The sequence below is a fragment of the Scyliorhinus canicula genome, chromosome 5 (assembly GCF_902713615.1).
Source record: "Scyliorhinus canicula chromosome 5, sScyCan1.1, whole genome shotgun sequence".
Lineage (NCBI taxonomy): Eukaryota > Metazoa > Chordata > Chondrichthyes > Carcharhiniformes > Scyliorhinidae > Scyliorhinus > Scyliorhinus canicula.
The window spans coordinates 179107367-179121264 of record NC_052150.1 but is presented as its reverse complement, the minus strand read 5'-3'; the positions used below and the strand labels follow the sequence as shown (position 1 = coordinate 179121264).

The window sequence follows — 13898 nt, the reverse complement described above, 5'->3', positions numbered from 1 at the left end:
CCTACAAAAATGAATTATTAGACGCTCCTCAGTCAGTCTTTTTATCTGCCCGAACCTATTCTGTCGAATGAATTCTACTTTGTGAGATATAAGAGAAGATATTCCTGACTGCAGTCCGCTGGATGCCTGGGGCTGGCCATTATCATGGAATCAAATGCGTCAAAATGCATGTCTGTTGGGGAACCTGCAAAATCTTCCCTCTATTTATTTGGGTGGGTTCCTTCATGGATTTTATTTATTCATTGAATGTGGATGTCATTGGCTGGGCCAGTATTTACTGAACTGAGTGGCTTTCGGCCATTTCAGAGGACATTTTCAGAATCAACCACGTTGGATCTGGAGTCACATGTAGGCCAGACTGGGTAAAGACAGCAAATTTCAGGCACGATTTAACTAAATGGGAACAAAGTCTCATAGCAAGCGTGTTTAGCCGTATGTTTCCCAGCACATAGTGCCGAGAAACACAATGCTTTTAAACATCACTGGGGGGGGAGGGGGGGGGGGGGGGGCTGAGTAGGGAGCACACAGCTGAGGCCACACATAGCTCCGTTTTCTGTACTGAGGAGCTCCGCTCGCAGGAACTCTTCATTGTAGTGAGAGGAAGTGTCACCTGGGCACCTTGGCAATGCCAGGCTGACACCAAGGTATCACTGCCAGGGTGCCCAGGTGGCACCAGCAGTGATAGGGCACCACTCTGCCCAAAGGGCATACACCGGGGGGGCCTCCGATCCACTGTGAGACCCCCACGAGTGTATTACTTCTGGTCTCCATTTGTGGAGACCAGTTCTAAAAGGAGCTCACTCATGTCTACAAGGAGAAGGGGATAGATCCCAATGCCTGGGGTTCCTCAGGAAACTACATATTACAGTGAGACTAGCTGTGGGCGAGAATCACATTGAGACGGGTAGATTCGGGGAGCAGGGACTCCCGGCTTCTATCGGCCATGTTGCACTGCGGCGCACTGCGTTTCAGGCACAGCATGGCTGTCCGTTCATGCCATGGTGAGATTCTAACTCTGTCATCTCCATGGGTCTCTAGATCACTGGTCCTGTGACAATACCACTCTATCATCATTCAAGCCCAGGAAAAGTTCCTTCTAAATTTGGTTTAGAATCTTATTTCAGGAAATTCAAGAAGGAATGTTTTTGGTTGAGAGTACACCCAGAAGTTAATTATTCAAAATATTATGAGAAGATGTTCTGATTAGCAATCTGTTGGTGTGAGCACTTAGCTATTTGGCAATTGACCCATTCATCTTAAGTATGTTAGTGATGGATAATAGATAATAGATAAGGGGCGGGATTCTCCGTTCCTGAGACTCAGGGCTAGATCCTATATCTGGAGGAAGTGTCTAGTTTTACGATGAAAAAGTCACCGTACCGATGCTCCGCCCAGTGGGGGGCCACTCTATGTAAAAGTCCCGGCGTTCCAAACAGAAACGGCTGGAGATTTGCCGAGTCCGTGGCCACACATGGCAACGACCCGCAGCGGTCGTGCTGCATAACATGTCACCGGCCGTGCGCGGATCCGACCTGACAGATAGTTCCCCCCGTACCCCCTCGCCACCCCCATCCCCCACCAGTTCCCCCAGCCCTTTCCGAAGCCCCCCTGGCCAGTGGGGCGGCTGCCCCCCCCCCCCCCCCACCCCCCACCCCGACTGACGCCGCTGGACGCAGTCTACAGCCGCCACACGAGGTTGAAAACTCAGAGTACACGTGTCCCGGATCATCGGGAAGTCGGCCCATCGGGGGCGGAGCATCGGGGAAGGGCCTTCAGGTGACGTCCTGAGACCGTCCAAATGGCATGCGGCGTACTCACCGATGACACCGTTTTGGAGAGGGTGGAGCATTCGAAAACCGGCACCGCCCCCGATTTCAGAGTCAAAAGGGATTCTCCGCCCGATCGCCGAATACGACTTCAGCAGGCGAGCGGAGAATCCTGCCGTAAGTATTGAATCCAACGGACTGTGTCCAACGCCGCCACAGTGGGGGTTGAGCCATTTCGCTGACAGTGAAGGGGGGGCTTCCGCGGGGTCTGGGGGGTACTGGTGGGGCGTGATCCGGGGGTGGCAAGAGGGGTTGCAGGAGGGCACTATTTTGGCAGAATTTGTGGACTTTTACGACAGCAAAACTGGCGCCGCACCTGGTCCAATTCTGTTACTGTTGAGGGGCTAGCACCGGTGCCACATGGAATACAGTAGATTCCAATGGGAACACTGCAGGATTCGCCGGTTTCGCAATTGACACTCAGGAGGCTGACAAGCTGGAGCTGCATATACACACTTCACTCCCCATTCACACCATCCCAGCCAACAGCATGGCAATAAGATGCGCCGTCCCACGTTGTTGCACGTTTCGCAGACGCAGAGCTGGAGACTCTCCTGGACTTTGTGGAGAAGAGGAGGATGACCCAGTACACCGGCCAGGAAGGAGAATGCTAGTCGTCACCATTTGTCATTCCTGGGTGCAGGTGGCAAAGGCGGTCAGTGCCGTGGGCAACGTAGTCCGGATCGGCCAGCAGTGCAGTAAAAACTGTTTGACCTCCTCCGCATGGCCAGGATGAGTAGGCAGCACTCTACCCCTGGCACTAACCCCTGTGGTGCGAGGAAGTGAGATCGCACTTAGTTGCAGTTCCCCATGCCACGTGTGCCAACCACCCTCACTCCACCCTCACCCCCACACCACCCTCATCCTACACCACTCCACCCTTACCCCCACACCACCCTTACCCCTACATCACCCTCACCCCCACACCACTCTCCCGCTATACCACCCCACCCTTACCCCCACACCACCCTTACCCCTACACTACCCTCACCCCCACACCACCCTCCCCCTACACCACCCCACCCTCACCCCCACACCACCCTCCCCCTACACCACCCCACCCTCACCCCCACACCACCCTTACCCCCACACCACCCCACCCTTACCCCCCACACCACCCTCCTCCTACACCACTCCACCCTTACCCCCACACCACCCTTACCCCCACACCACCCTCACCCCCACACCACGCTCCCCTATACCACCCCACCCTTATCCCTACACCACCCTCGCCCCCACACCACCCTCCCCTACACCACCCTCACCCCACACCACCCTCATCCCACCCTTACTGCCACACCACATTCACCCCCACACCACCCTCCTCCTACATCAACGCACCCTTACCCCTACACCACCCCCACACCACGCTCCCCCTATACCACCCCACCCTCACCCCCACACCACCCTCATCCCACCCTTACCCCACCCCACCCTCACCCTCACACCACCCTCATCCCACCCTTACCCCCACCCCACCCTCACCCCCACACCACCCTCATCCCACCCTTACCGCCACACCACATTCACCCCCGCACCACCCACCCCCTACACCACCACACCCTCACCCCCACACCACCCTCATCCCACCCTTACCGCCACACAACATTCACCCCCGCACCACCCATCCCCTACACCACCCCACCCTCACCCCCACCACCCTCATCCCACCCTTACCCCACCCCACCCTCCTCCTACACCACCCCACCGTTACCCCCACACCATCCTTACCCCTACATCACCGTCACCCCACACCACGCTCCCCCATACCACCCTTACCCCCACACCACCCTCACCCTACACCACGCTACCCTCACCCCCATGAACTCGATCAGCAGGGACCAGCTCAGGGAGATCTGTGTCATGGGCGTTGTATGCTGAGTTGTATTGGGCCCGAGACTGCTGCATATTCTGTTTGACCGGGAAGTTGTCAAGGTCTGGAATGTGGATGGCTGGAACCGTCATTCGCAGTGTGCGGTTCATGAGAAGCTGCACTGGAGACAACCCAGTGGACAGAGGGGTCGCTCTGTATGCCAACAGCGCCAGGTTGAAATCAGAGCCTGAGTCAGCAGCCTTACATAATAATATTTTGACGATGTGGACCCCTTTTTCGGTCTTCGCATTTGACTGGGGGTAGTGGGGGCTGGATGTGACGTGCTGAAAGTTGTATAGCCGGGCAAAACCTGACAACTCCTGGCTGAAAAAACAGGGGCCGTTGTCACTCATCACCGTGAGTGGTATCCCATGTCTGGCAAAAGTTTCCATGCATGCCTTGATCACTGCCGCTGACGTGATCAGACAGTCTGATCACTTCGGAGTAATTGGAAAAGTAGTCCGCTAGGAGGACATAGTCACGCCCCTTGGCATGGAACAGGTCAACACCGACTTTGGACGATGGGGAGGTCACCATCTCATGTTGCTGTAGAGTTTCTTTAGGCTGAGCCGGCTGGAATTTTTGACACGTCGGGCAATTGAGGACCGTGTTGGCGACGTCCTGGCTGATGCCCGGCCAGTAAACTGCCTCTCGAGCTCGACGGCAACATTTCTCAACCCCCAGGTGACCCTCGTGGATTTGGCCAAGCACCATATCTCGCATGCTCTGAGGGGTCACAATTCTGTCAAGCTTCGTGAAGATGCTGTCTACCACCGTCAGATCGTCCTTGACATTGAAAAATGGGGACACTGCCCCTTCTGCCAGCCATTCGTGAGGTGCTGCATCGCCCGCTGAAGCAGAGGATCCCTGGCCGTTTCCTCACAAATTTGAATGACCCTCTCATCAGAGGCCGGGAGGTTGGAGACACAGAATTGCACTTGCGCGTCTATTTGACAGACGACGTCAGTCTGCTCACAACGTGTGGTGATAGACCTGGAAAGTGCATCTGCAGCAATGAACTCTTTACCTGGGGTGTTAACCAGGTCAAAATTGTAGCAGCGTAGCTTGAGAAGGATGCGTTGTAACTGTGGCGTCATGTCATTGAAGTCTTTTTGGTCCATCTCAACCGTGAATTTGGGGAGGCCATACACATAGTCGTGGAATTTGTCAATTCCCGTAAGGAGGCCAGGCATTCCTTCTCAATCTGAGCATATCATTGCTCAGTGGGCGTCATGGCTCTAGAGGCATATGCAACTGGGGCCCAGGAAGAGGAGTCATCCTGTTGGAGGAACACTGCCACAATACCATCCTGGCTCACGTCAGTGGATATATTTGTCTCCTTGGCAGGGTCGAAAAATGCCAGCACCTGGTGAGTTTTGCCCTCAGCTCACGCCATTCTTTCTCATGAGCGGGTAGCCACTGGAAATCCGTCGATTTTCTGACGAGGTGGCAGAGGGCTGTGGTGTGTGACGCCATGTTGGGGATGAACTTCTCAAGGAAGTTGATCATCCCGAGAAAGCAGAGGACCGCCTTCTTGTCCTCTGGGGTCTTCATGGCATTGATCGTCGAAACCTTGTCAGCATCTGGCTGCACACCTTGCTGCGAGATGTGGTCGCCAAGGAATTTGATTTCTGATTGACCGAACACCCGCTTGAGGCGATCGATGTGTTCTTGAGGAGTTGTGGACCAGATTATGACATCGTCGACGAACACTCGTACCCGCTCGATGCCCTCAATCATTTGTTCCATTATGCGATGAAATACCTCTGAGGCAGAGATGATGCCAAAGGGCTTTCGGTTGTAGCAGTAGCAACCGAACGGGGTATTGAATGTGCAGTTTGTGACTGGATGAGTCCAGCTATATTTGCCAGAACCCCTTGGAGGGGTCCAGCTTCGTGAAGAATTTGGCATGAGCCATCTCGCTGGTTAACTCTTCTCGTTTTGGGACTGGGTAATGTTCCCTCAAGATGTTGCGGTTTAAATCTTTGGGGTCGATACAGATTCGAAGCTCCGCTGATGGCTTCTTGACGCAAACCATGGAGCTAACCCAGTCCATGGGTTCCTTGACCTTTGATATGACACCCTGGTGTTGCAACTTCTGCTTGAGGCGGTCCTTGAGGGGTGCCGGAACCCGACGCGGTGCGTGAACCACAGGGGTGGCGTTTGGCTTCAGCAAGATTTTGTGTTGGTATGGGCGTGTCCCCATACTTTCGAACACGCTATCGTATTGCGCTAGGAGGTCATCAATTTGAGCCTGGAAGCTTTCATCAGGTGAGGCCCTGGCCTGTGCGGATGACATGGTGTGACTCCAGGTTCAGGAGTTTGCAAGCGCTAGCAGGGAAGCTCTGTCAGGTCCTACGATTTCAAATCGCAGCGTCGCTTTCAATGACCTATTGGATATCCCAAGTTGGCATAAGCCACTGGCAGCAATGGCATTGCCATTGTAGTCGAGGAGCTGGCTGGCCGGTGGAAGAATGCTTGGTCTGACGCGGATGGTGTCGAGGTCAGATTTCAAAATGAGGTTTGCTGAAGCGCCGGTGTCCAGCTTGAAACGGATGCGAGCCTTGTTAACTGTAAGGGTAGCACACCACTCGTCATCCGGATCAATGCTCAGGATTGGGAGGTGTTTCACCATCTTTGAGAGAGGCAGCGCATGCGTAGTGATGATGCCCACCTGGAATGGGGATTTGAGGCACTCGGCATCAGGATCTGGAGGGCTGTCGGGGTCGGAGTCTGTCACGGCCTGCTGTACAGAACGGACGCTTCTCCGCCGTGGCTCGGATCGCTGGATGCTGGGCAGTGGAGCAGATCTGCAAAGGGCTGCGTAGTGGCCAAGCTTGCCACACTGGAGACAGCATCGTAATTTTGCCGGACATTGCCGCTTTAAATGGGTGGAGCCACAATTCGGACATGTCATGACGCCGACGTCAGCTCGTTCCGTGCGCCAACGCGCATGCGCAGTGCGGTCGAATGGCGTATGCACCTGCGCAGGCTGGTCGTTGGTCTCGCCGTCCCCTCGGTCATGGCGCGCATGCGCTAGAGCCCGGGAAAAGCGCGAAAAATGCCCACTCTCATCAAGACTCGGGCCCTGCATTTGTGTGATGGCCTGCAGCCGTTCTGCCTCATGGGGGTTTAGCTTTGCCGTTTCTGCCGCCCTGATGTGGGAGTACCAGTTGTTAGCATGCTCGAGGAGAACGCACATTTTGATGGCGATGGTGAGGGTGAGCTGCTTGACTTTCAGGAGCTGCTGGCGAAGGGAATCGGAGTGGACCCCAAAAATGATCTGATCCCACATCATGGAATCAGTTGTCGAGTCATAGTTACATGACTGCGCGAGGATGCGGAGATGGGTCAAAAAGGACTGAAAAGGTTCATCCTTACCCTGAAGCTTCTGCTGGAAAATGGACCATTCAAAGCTCTCATTCACCTCAATGTCGCAGTGACTGTCAAACTTCAGCAGGACTGTTTTAAATTTCATCTTGTCTTCGCCTTCAGCTAATGTAAGAGAGTTATAGATGTAGATAGCATGGTCACTGGCTGTAGAAAGGAATAGTGCGAACTTCCTGGCATCTGACGCGGCCTCGAGGTCGGTGGCTTCATGATAGAGTTGGAACTTCTGTTTGAAAATCTTCCAGTTTGCACCGGGATTGTCGGCGATGCGGAACTACGGAGGAGGGCGGACGCTGTCCATGTTACCGGATGGCTGATTGCTGGTCAACACAAATTACCTCAAGGTGAGTCCGTCAATTCTCAACATCCAGACCTGGTACCATGATGTGTTGGGTAAGCTGGGTCTATGTGGACTGCGTTTGATGCAGTGTAGAGAAAGACAGGTTTCCAACACTTGATGAGATGCAACACGATTTTATTTAACATCTAACTATATTACATGCTTAACTGTGGGTTGACACTATGTTGACTTGACTGGAGACCTGAGGCTAGCTTGACCAGACTAACTGACTACCATATGGTGTTTGCACTGGCTGCTGCTCACGAGCTCTGACTGTCTCAGAGGCTGGATCCCGAGAGACCAGTACAACTGGTGCCCTCTGGCTTTATAGTGGTCGTGTCCTGTCTGGTGATTGGCTGCTGTGTTCTGTGTGCTACTGGTTATCCTGTGTGTCAATCACTGCCTGTCTGCACTCCATCATATACATGGATGTATATTATGACACTCCTGACATTTGTCAATGGGATTTCCCATTGAAGCCACCCCACGCCGCCGGAAAACCCCCAGTTGGGAGTATGCTACTGGCAGGAACAGCAGGCAGGATTCTCTAAGCCCGGGGCCGCGCCGGAGAATCCCCGCAAGCGGCGCGAATCAGGCCACGCCGCCACGCGATTCTCCACAGAGCAGAGATTCAGTGGCATTGGCGCCGGTGTGGTTGGCGCGGCGCCAGTTGGGGACAGCCCCCCCCACCGATTCTCGGCCCGCGATGGGCCGAGCAGCCGTCGAGAAAAAACGAGTCCCGCCGGCAATGTCCACACCTGCTCTCAGCCGGCGGGAACTCGGCGTGGAAGGGTCGGGGGGGGGATGCAACCAGTGGGGGGTGGGGGGGGGGGGGGGGGGGAGGGATGCCGACCCTGGGGGGGGCCTCCGATGTGGCCTGGCCCGCGATTGGAGCCCACTGATCGGCGGGCAGGCCTCTCTAGCTGGGGGCCTCCTTTCTTCCGCGTCAGCCCCTGTAGCCCTGCACCATGTTGCGTCGGGGCTGGCGCATTGAAGGGAGCCACTGCGCATGTGTGGATCCCACGGCGCCCAGTTGACACCAGGATCAGCAGCTGGAGCAGTGTGAACCGCTCCAGTGCCGTGCTGGCCCCCTGTCGGGGCCTGAATTGCTGATCCTGAGGCCGTGTTCCGATGGCGTCAACACTTAGCCTCAGGATCACAAAATCCCGCCAAGGTATCTCAACGGCTGGAGAATTCCGGCTAATACACCTCATTACAAAGATCACAGAGCAAGATTGCAGCAGTTTAAAATTTTGTAGCCTTCTTGTCTGGCACAAGGCGTTAATATTGCATTGCTTTGAGCTTGATGATTAGGATGGACATCACTATTAAAATGATTTTCTGAGTGTGATTTAATGGAAAGAAATCTATGCCTGGTTTTGAGTGAGTTTACCAGAGTGTTTCTCAGCTGCTGCAGAGTCAAGGAATACCCTACTATTCAACAGCACTTTGCCATTTCTTTGTGGCCTCGGGGAATTTCCCTCCACCGAAGCTGAACTTGAGTCATTTCCTGGTGGCGAGACCAGCAGGAAAAGCTCCTTGCAGATCAGGGTGCCATTTTACCTGGATGCCCTGATTTTACACGTGCCCCCCCTTTCAGCCAACTCCACGCCACCGGGAACATCCTCTTACCGCTCCTCAACCTGGCAAGGCCCCTTGGACCCATTCCCTGGCATTGCCAACCTGACACCTGAGCACCCTGGCATTGCCAGCCAAGGTGCCAGGCTGGCAGGGCCAAGGTGCCGTTGTGCCAGAAGGAGTGTCAGAGTGGCACCTTCCTTTGTCCCTGCCCAGGAGCCAACTGGTCCACGCTTGTGGAAACCCGCACTAAACGAGGCCCTGGCAACATCTCCCAGGCGTGGCGATGGGAATCCTGCAAATGCATATTTAAATCAGTCTAATGGTTATTTCAATATGTAGATCTGGATGAAGCTGAGATCCGATCTCCCGAGACGTTTCGAGTGTCACAAATCCGACAAGAGGCCTCTCACGAGAATTAACACCAAGTCGGGCATGACAAGGCCGCTAAATTGCACCTTATATTTTGTAGCACATAGGTCCTTCTGTTATGATTTCTTGTAATCACTAACATTAGAAGTGTCTAAATGTAAACTTTAGATAAGTTACATTGACTTTATACATTTTGAGCATCTATTTTCTATCCAATGAAAATTACACTGTGCAAAGCCTTCAGGCATTCAGATAGTCAAAACTTGGCTGCATTTCTAACATTATCAGAGTTTAGATGGTTGACATTGTTCTTCTCCCTACATTTAATGAAAACACACACGGATAAAAGTAAAGGCATCCTTTTGTCACTGTGACAGTTTATTGTTCTGCAAAGTATCCCCTGGGCACTGGAGAGGCAGCAAATGATAAATATTGATGTCAAAGGCTTACTTAACCTTTTTCATTTCATACTTACAGAAGGTTAACATAGAATCTCAGACCAGATTGAAAATCCTATTTCTGGTAACCACCAAACTTGAGATTTACTTAAGAATGTTTATGTGCAAAGGTCCTGAAATGATGACTCTGGGTTAAAATTTTGCAGCATCATGCAATGATACAATGCTGAAAGAGACATGCTAATGTACAAATTAGGAGGAGGAGCAGGCCGCTCGGCCCCTCGAGTCTGCCCCGCCATTCAATAGGATCATGGTTGATCTGAATGTAATGTCAACTCCACATTCCTGCCGCCCCGAATAACTTTTCATCCCCTTGTTAATCAATAATCAAACTACCTCTGCCTTAACAATATTCAAAGACTCTGCTTCCTCTGTTTTTTGAGGAAGAGTTCCAAAGACTCACGATCCTCTGTGAGAACAAAATGCTCCTCAACCCTGTCTTAAATGAGCGACCCCTCATTTGTAAACTGTGAGCCCTGGTTCCAGATTCGCTCACAAGAGAAAACATCCACCACACCCACCCTGTCAAGAGCCCTCAGGACCTTATGGGCTGGATTCTCCGATTTTGAGGCTATGACTGGAGAATGTGTCTAGTTTTACGATGAAAAATCAGTGCGACCCCTAAACTGATCCTTCGACCAGTGAGGGGCTAGCAACTGTGCCATGTAAAACACACGGCCTTCATGAAATAAATGGGCGGAGAATTGCCGGGCCCGTGGCCGCCACGCATGCGATCGCGCCGTACAACATGGCGCCGGCCGCATGCAGTCGCGACCTGCCAGGTAGTGCCCTCTTGCAGCCCCCCTTGCCACCCCCGGACCATCCCCCACAGTCCCCCCAACCGTTGCCGAAGCCACCCCCCCAGCCAGTGGCATGGCTCCACCCCCCCTAACTGTGGTGGCGCTGGACGCAGTCCGCAGACGCCACACGAGGTTCACGAAAACCGATAGCACTAGTGAACCGCGCCGTCGTGAATTTGGCCCATCGTGGGCGGAGCATGGGGGCGGGCCTTCAGGTAATGTCCTGAGGTCGTCCCAAGGATGTGCGGCGTATTCCCCGATGATACCATTTTGGAGTGGGCGGAGCATCCAAAAACAGGCGCCGCCCCCGATTTGGTGGCTGTTATAACCTGCCTGCTTACCATTGGCTGGGGACTAATGACAATCCCACAATCCTGTGGGAGTATGATCTTCCCCAATGAGGGGGGTGGAGAAATCAATAGCAGACTCCCTGCATAAATAGAGCTGGCCAGTTTGGAACCAGGGGGAGAGAGGAGTGAGCAGCAAGGGAAGTTACTGCTGCCGTTGTATATATATGTTATTGTAAATGAATGTTATTTCTTTGTCTCCTGAAAACTCGTGCTGGATTCTTCATGGCCCTCACTAAATTGGCAAAAAGAGATTCTCCGCCCGATCGCTGATTACGAAATCAGCGTTGGTAAATGGAGAATCTCGCCCGATATGTTTCAATCAAATCATTTATTATTATTCTCACCTTCAGCAAATACAAGCCTAGCCTCTCCAACCTTTCCTCATAAGGCAACCCACTCATTCCAGGTGTTAGTCCAGTAAACCTTCTCTGAACTGCTTCCAATGCATTTACGTCTTTCCATAAATAAGGAGACCAATAGTCTAAGGTAGAGGCGGGTTGCCTCACATCCTTTAAAAAGTACCTGGATGAGCACTTGGCATGACATAACATTCAAGGTTATGGGCCAAGTGCTGGCAAATGGGATTAGGTAGACTAGTCAGGGCAGGATTCTCTGTCCCGCCAGCCCCGTTTTCCGACTCAGCGTGCCCCCACCGGCAGTGGGATTCTCCATTCCCGCAGCCGACCAATGGGGTTTCCCATTGTGGCCACCCCCATGGCATTGGTAAACCCACGGGTGTGGGTGCACTGCCGGTGAAGTGGAGGATCCCGTCGATGGAGATTCCCGCAGCAGGTGTTTTTCATGCGTCGATGCAGACTTGATGGGCCAAAGAGCCTCTTCTGCACTGTATTATTCTATGATTCTGTGATTCTGTACACAGTACTCCAGATGTGGTCTCATCAGTACCATTTATAACTGAAGCATATCCTCCTTAGTTTTGGATTCAATTCCCCTTGCAATATATAGTAACGTAACATAAGAACATAAGAGATAGGGGCAGGAGTGGGCAATTCAGCTCCTTGAGCCCACTCCGCAATTCAAATGAAAATGAAATGAAATGAAATGAAAATGAAAATGAAAATGAAAATCGCTTATTGTCACGAGTAGGCTTCAATGAAGTTACTGTGAAAAGCCCCTAGTCGCCACATTCCGGCGCCTGTCCGGGGAGGCTGGTACGGGAATCAAACCGTGCTGCTGACCTGCTTGGTCTGCTTTAAAAGCCAGCGATTTAGCCCAGTGAGCGCAGTGGTGTGAATTTGGAGGGTGCTGATTAAGGAGCACTGGTGAGTTCCTGGGGTTCATCTTGCAGAAGATACTCACGGCTGCTACTGCTCATTGGTGGCAGAGGGAATGAATGTTTCTGGAAGGTGTGCCAATCAAGCAGGCTACTTTGTATTGGATGGTGTTGAGCGTCTTGAGTGTTGTTGCAACCAAGGTCGATCTCATCTTGGCCTCACTCCAATTTCCTGGCCATTCTCCATAATCCTTCAACCCTTTACTAATTAAATGCCTGTCTATCTCCTCCTTAAATTTACTCAATGTCCTGGCATCCACCGCACTATGGGGTAGTGAATTCCACAGATTCACGACCCTTTGAGAAGTAATTTCTCCTCATCTCTGTTTTAAATCTGCTAACCTAAAATCTGTTATCCTAAAACAATGACCTCTAGTTCCAGATTGCCCCACAAGAGGAAGCATCCACTCTGCGACTTCTTCACATAGGGGGCATAGAATTAAGGTACGAGGGGCAAGGTTTAGAGGAGGTGTACGATGCAAGTGTTTTACACAGAGGGTAGTGGGTGCCTGGAACTCGCTGCCGGAGGAGGTGGTGGAAGCAGGGACGACAGTGACTTTTAGGGGGCATCTTGACAAATACTTAATAGACATAGAACATAGACATAGAACATAGACATAGACCATAGGATGGGAATAGAGGGATACGGACCCCGGAAGTGTGGAAGATTTTAGTTTAGACGGTCAGCAAGGTCGGTGCAGGCTTGGAGGGCCGAAGGGCCTGTTCCTGTGCTGTACTTTTCTTTGATTTGTTCATCAACACCTTTTATCATCTTCAGTAACTCAATTAGATCTCTCTCATTCTTCAAACTTGAGAGAATATAGGCCTAAACTGCTCAATCTCTGTTCATAAGACAAACCCCTCATCTCTGGAATCAATTAGTGAACCTCTTCTGAACTGCCTCTAAAGCAACTACATCCCTCCTTAAATATGGGGACCAACACGGTACACAGTACTCCAGGTGTGGTCTCACCAATGCCTTGTACAGTTGCAGCAACACTTTCCCACTTTTACACCCAATTCCTTTAGCTACAGATGCCAAAAATGCATTTGCCTTCCTTATTACCTACTATACCTTCATGCTGGTTTTCTGTGATTAATGCAAGAGAACACCCAGATCCCTCTGCACCAAAGCACTCTGATGTTTCTCTCCATTTAGATAATCTGCTACTTTTCCATTGTTCCGACCAAAATGGATAACCTCATACTTATCCATGTTAATCATCATCTGCCAAATTTTGGCCCATTCACCTAGCCTACCTATATCCATTTATAAATGTATTTTTTCCTCATTGCAACTTCCTCCACCATCTATTTTAGTGTCATCTGCAAATTTACTTTCTATTTCTGCATCCAAGCCATCAATATATATTGTTAACAGTTGGGGGCCGCAGGCTGAACTCTGTAGCACCCCACTAGTTACATCTTGTCAACCAGAAAAAAAACATTTCTCCTGAATTTCTGCCTTCTATCGTTTAGCCAGTCTTCTATCCAAGCAAATAAATTACCCTCATCTCAGGTAATCTTACCTTGTGTTTAACCTTTTGTGCGATACCTTATCAAATGCCTTCTGTAAGTCCAGATATATTAGATCTACAGGATCCCCATTATCCACTT

The 13898-nt window shown here is 51.8% G+C and overlaps 1 protein-coding gene across 12 annotated transcripts in view; it reads right to left on the bottom strand.

The window, feature by feature from the left end:
* Positions 1-13898, bottom strand: part of myo3a (myosin IIIA) — a 556810-nt gene that overhangs the window by 66667 nt on the left and 476245 nt on the right. The window lies entirely within an intron of this gene.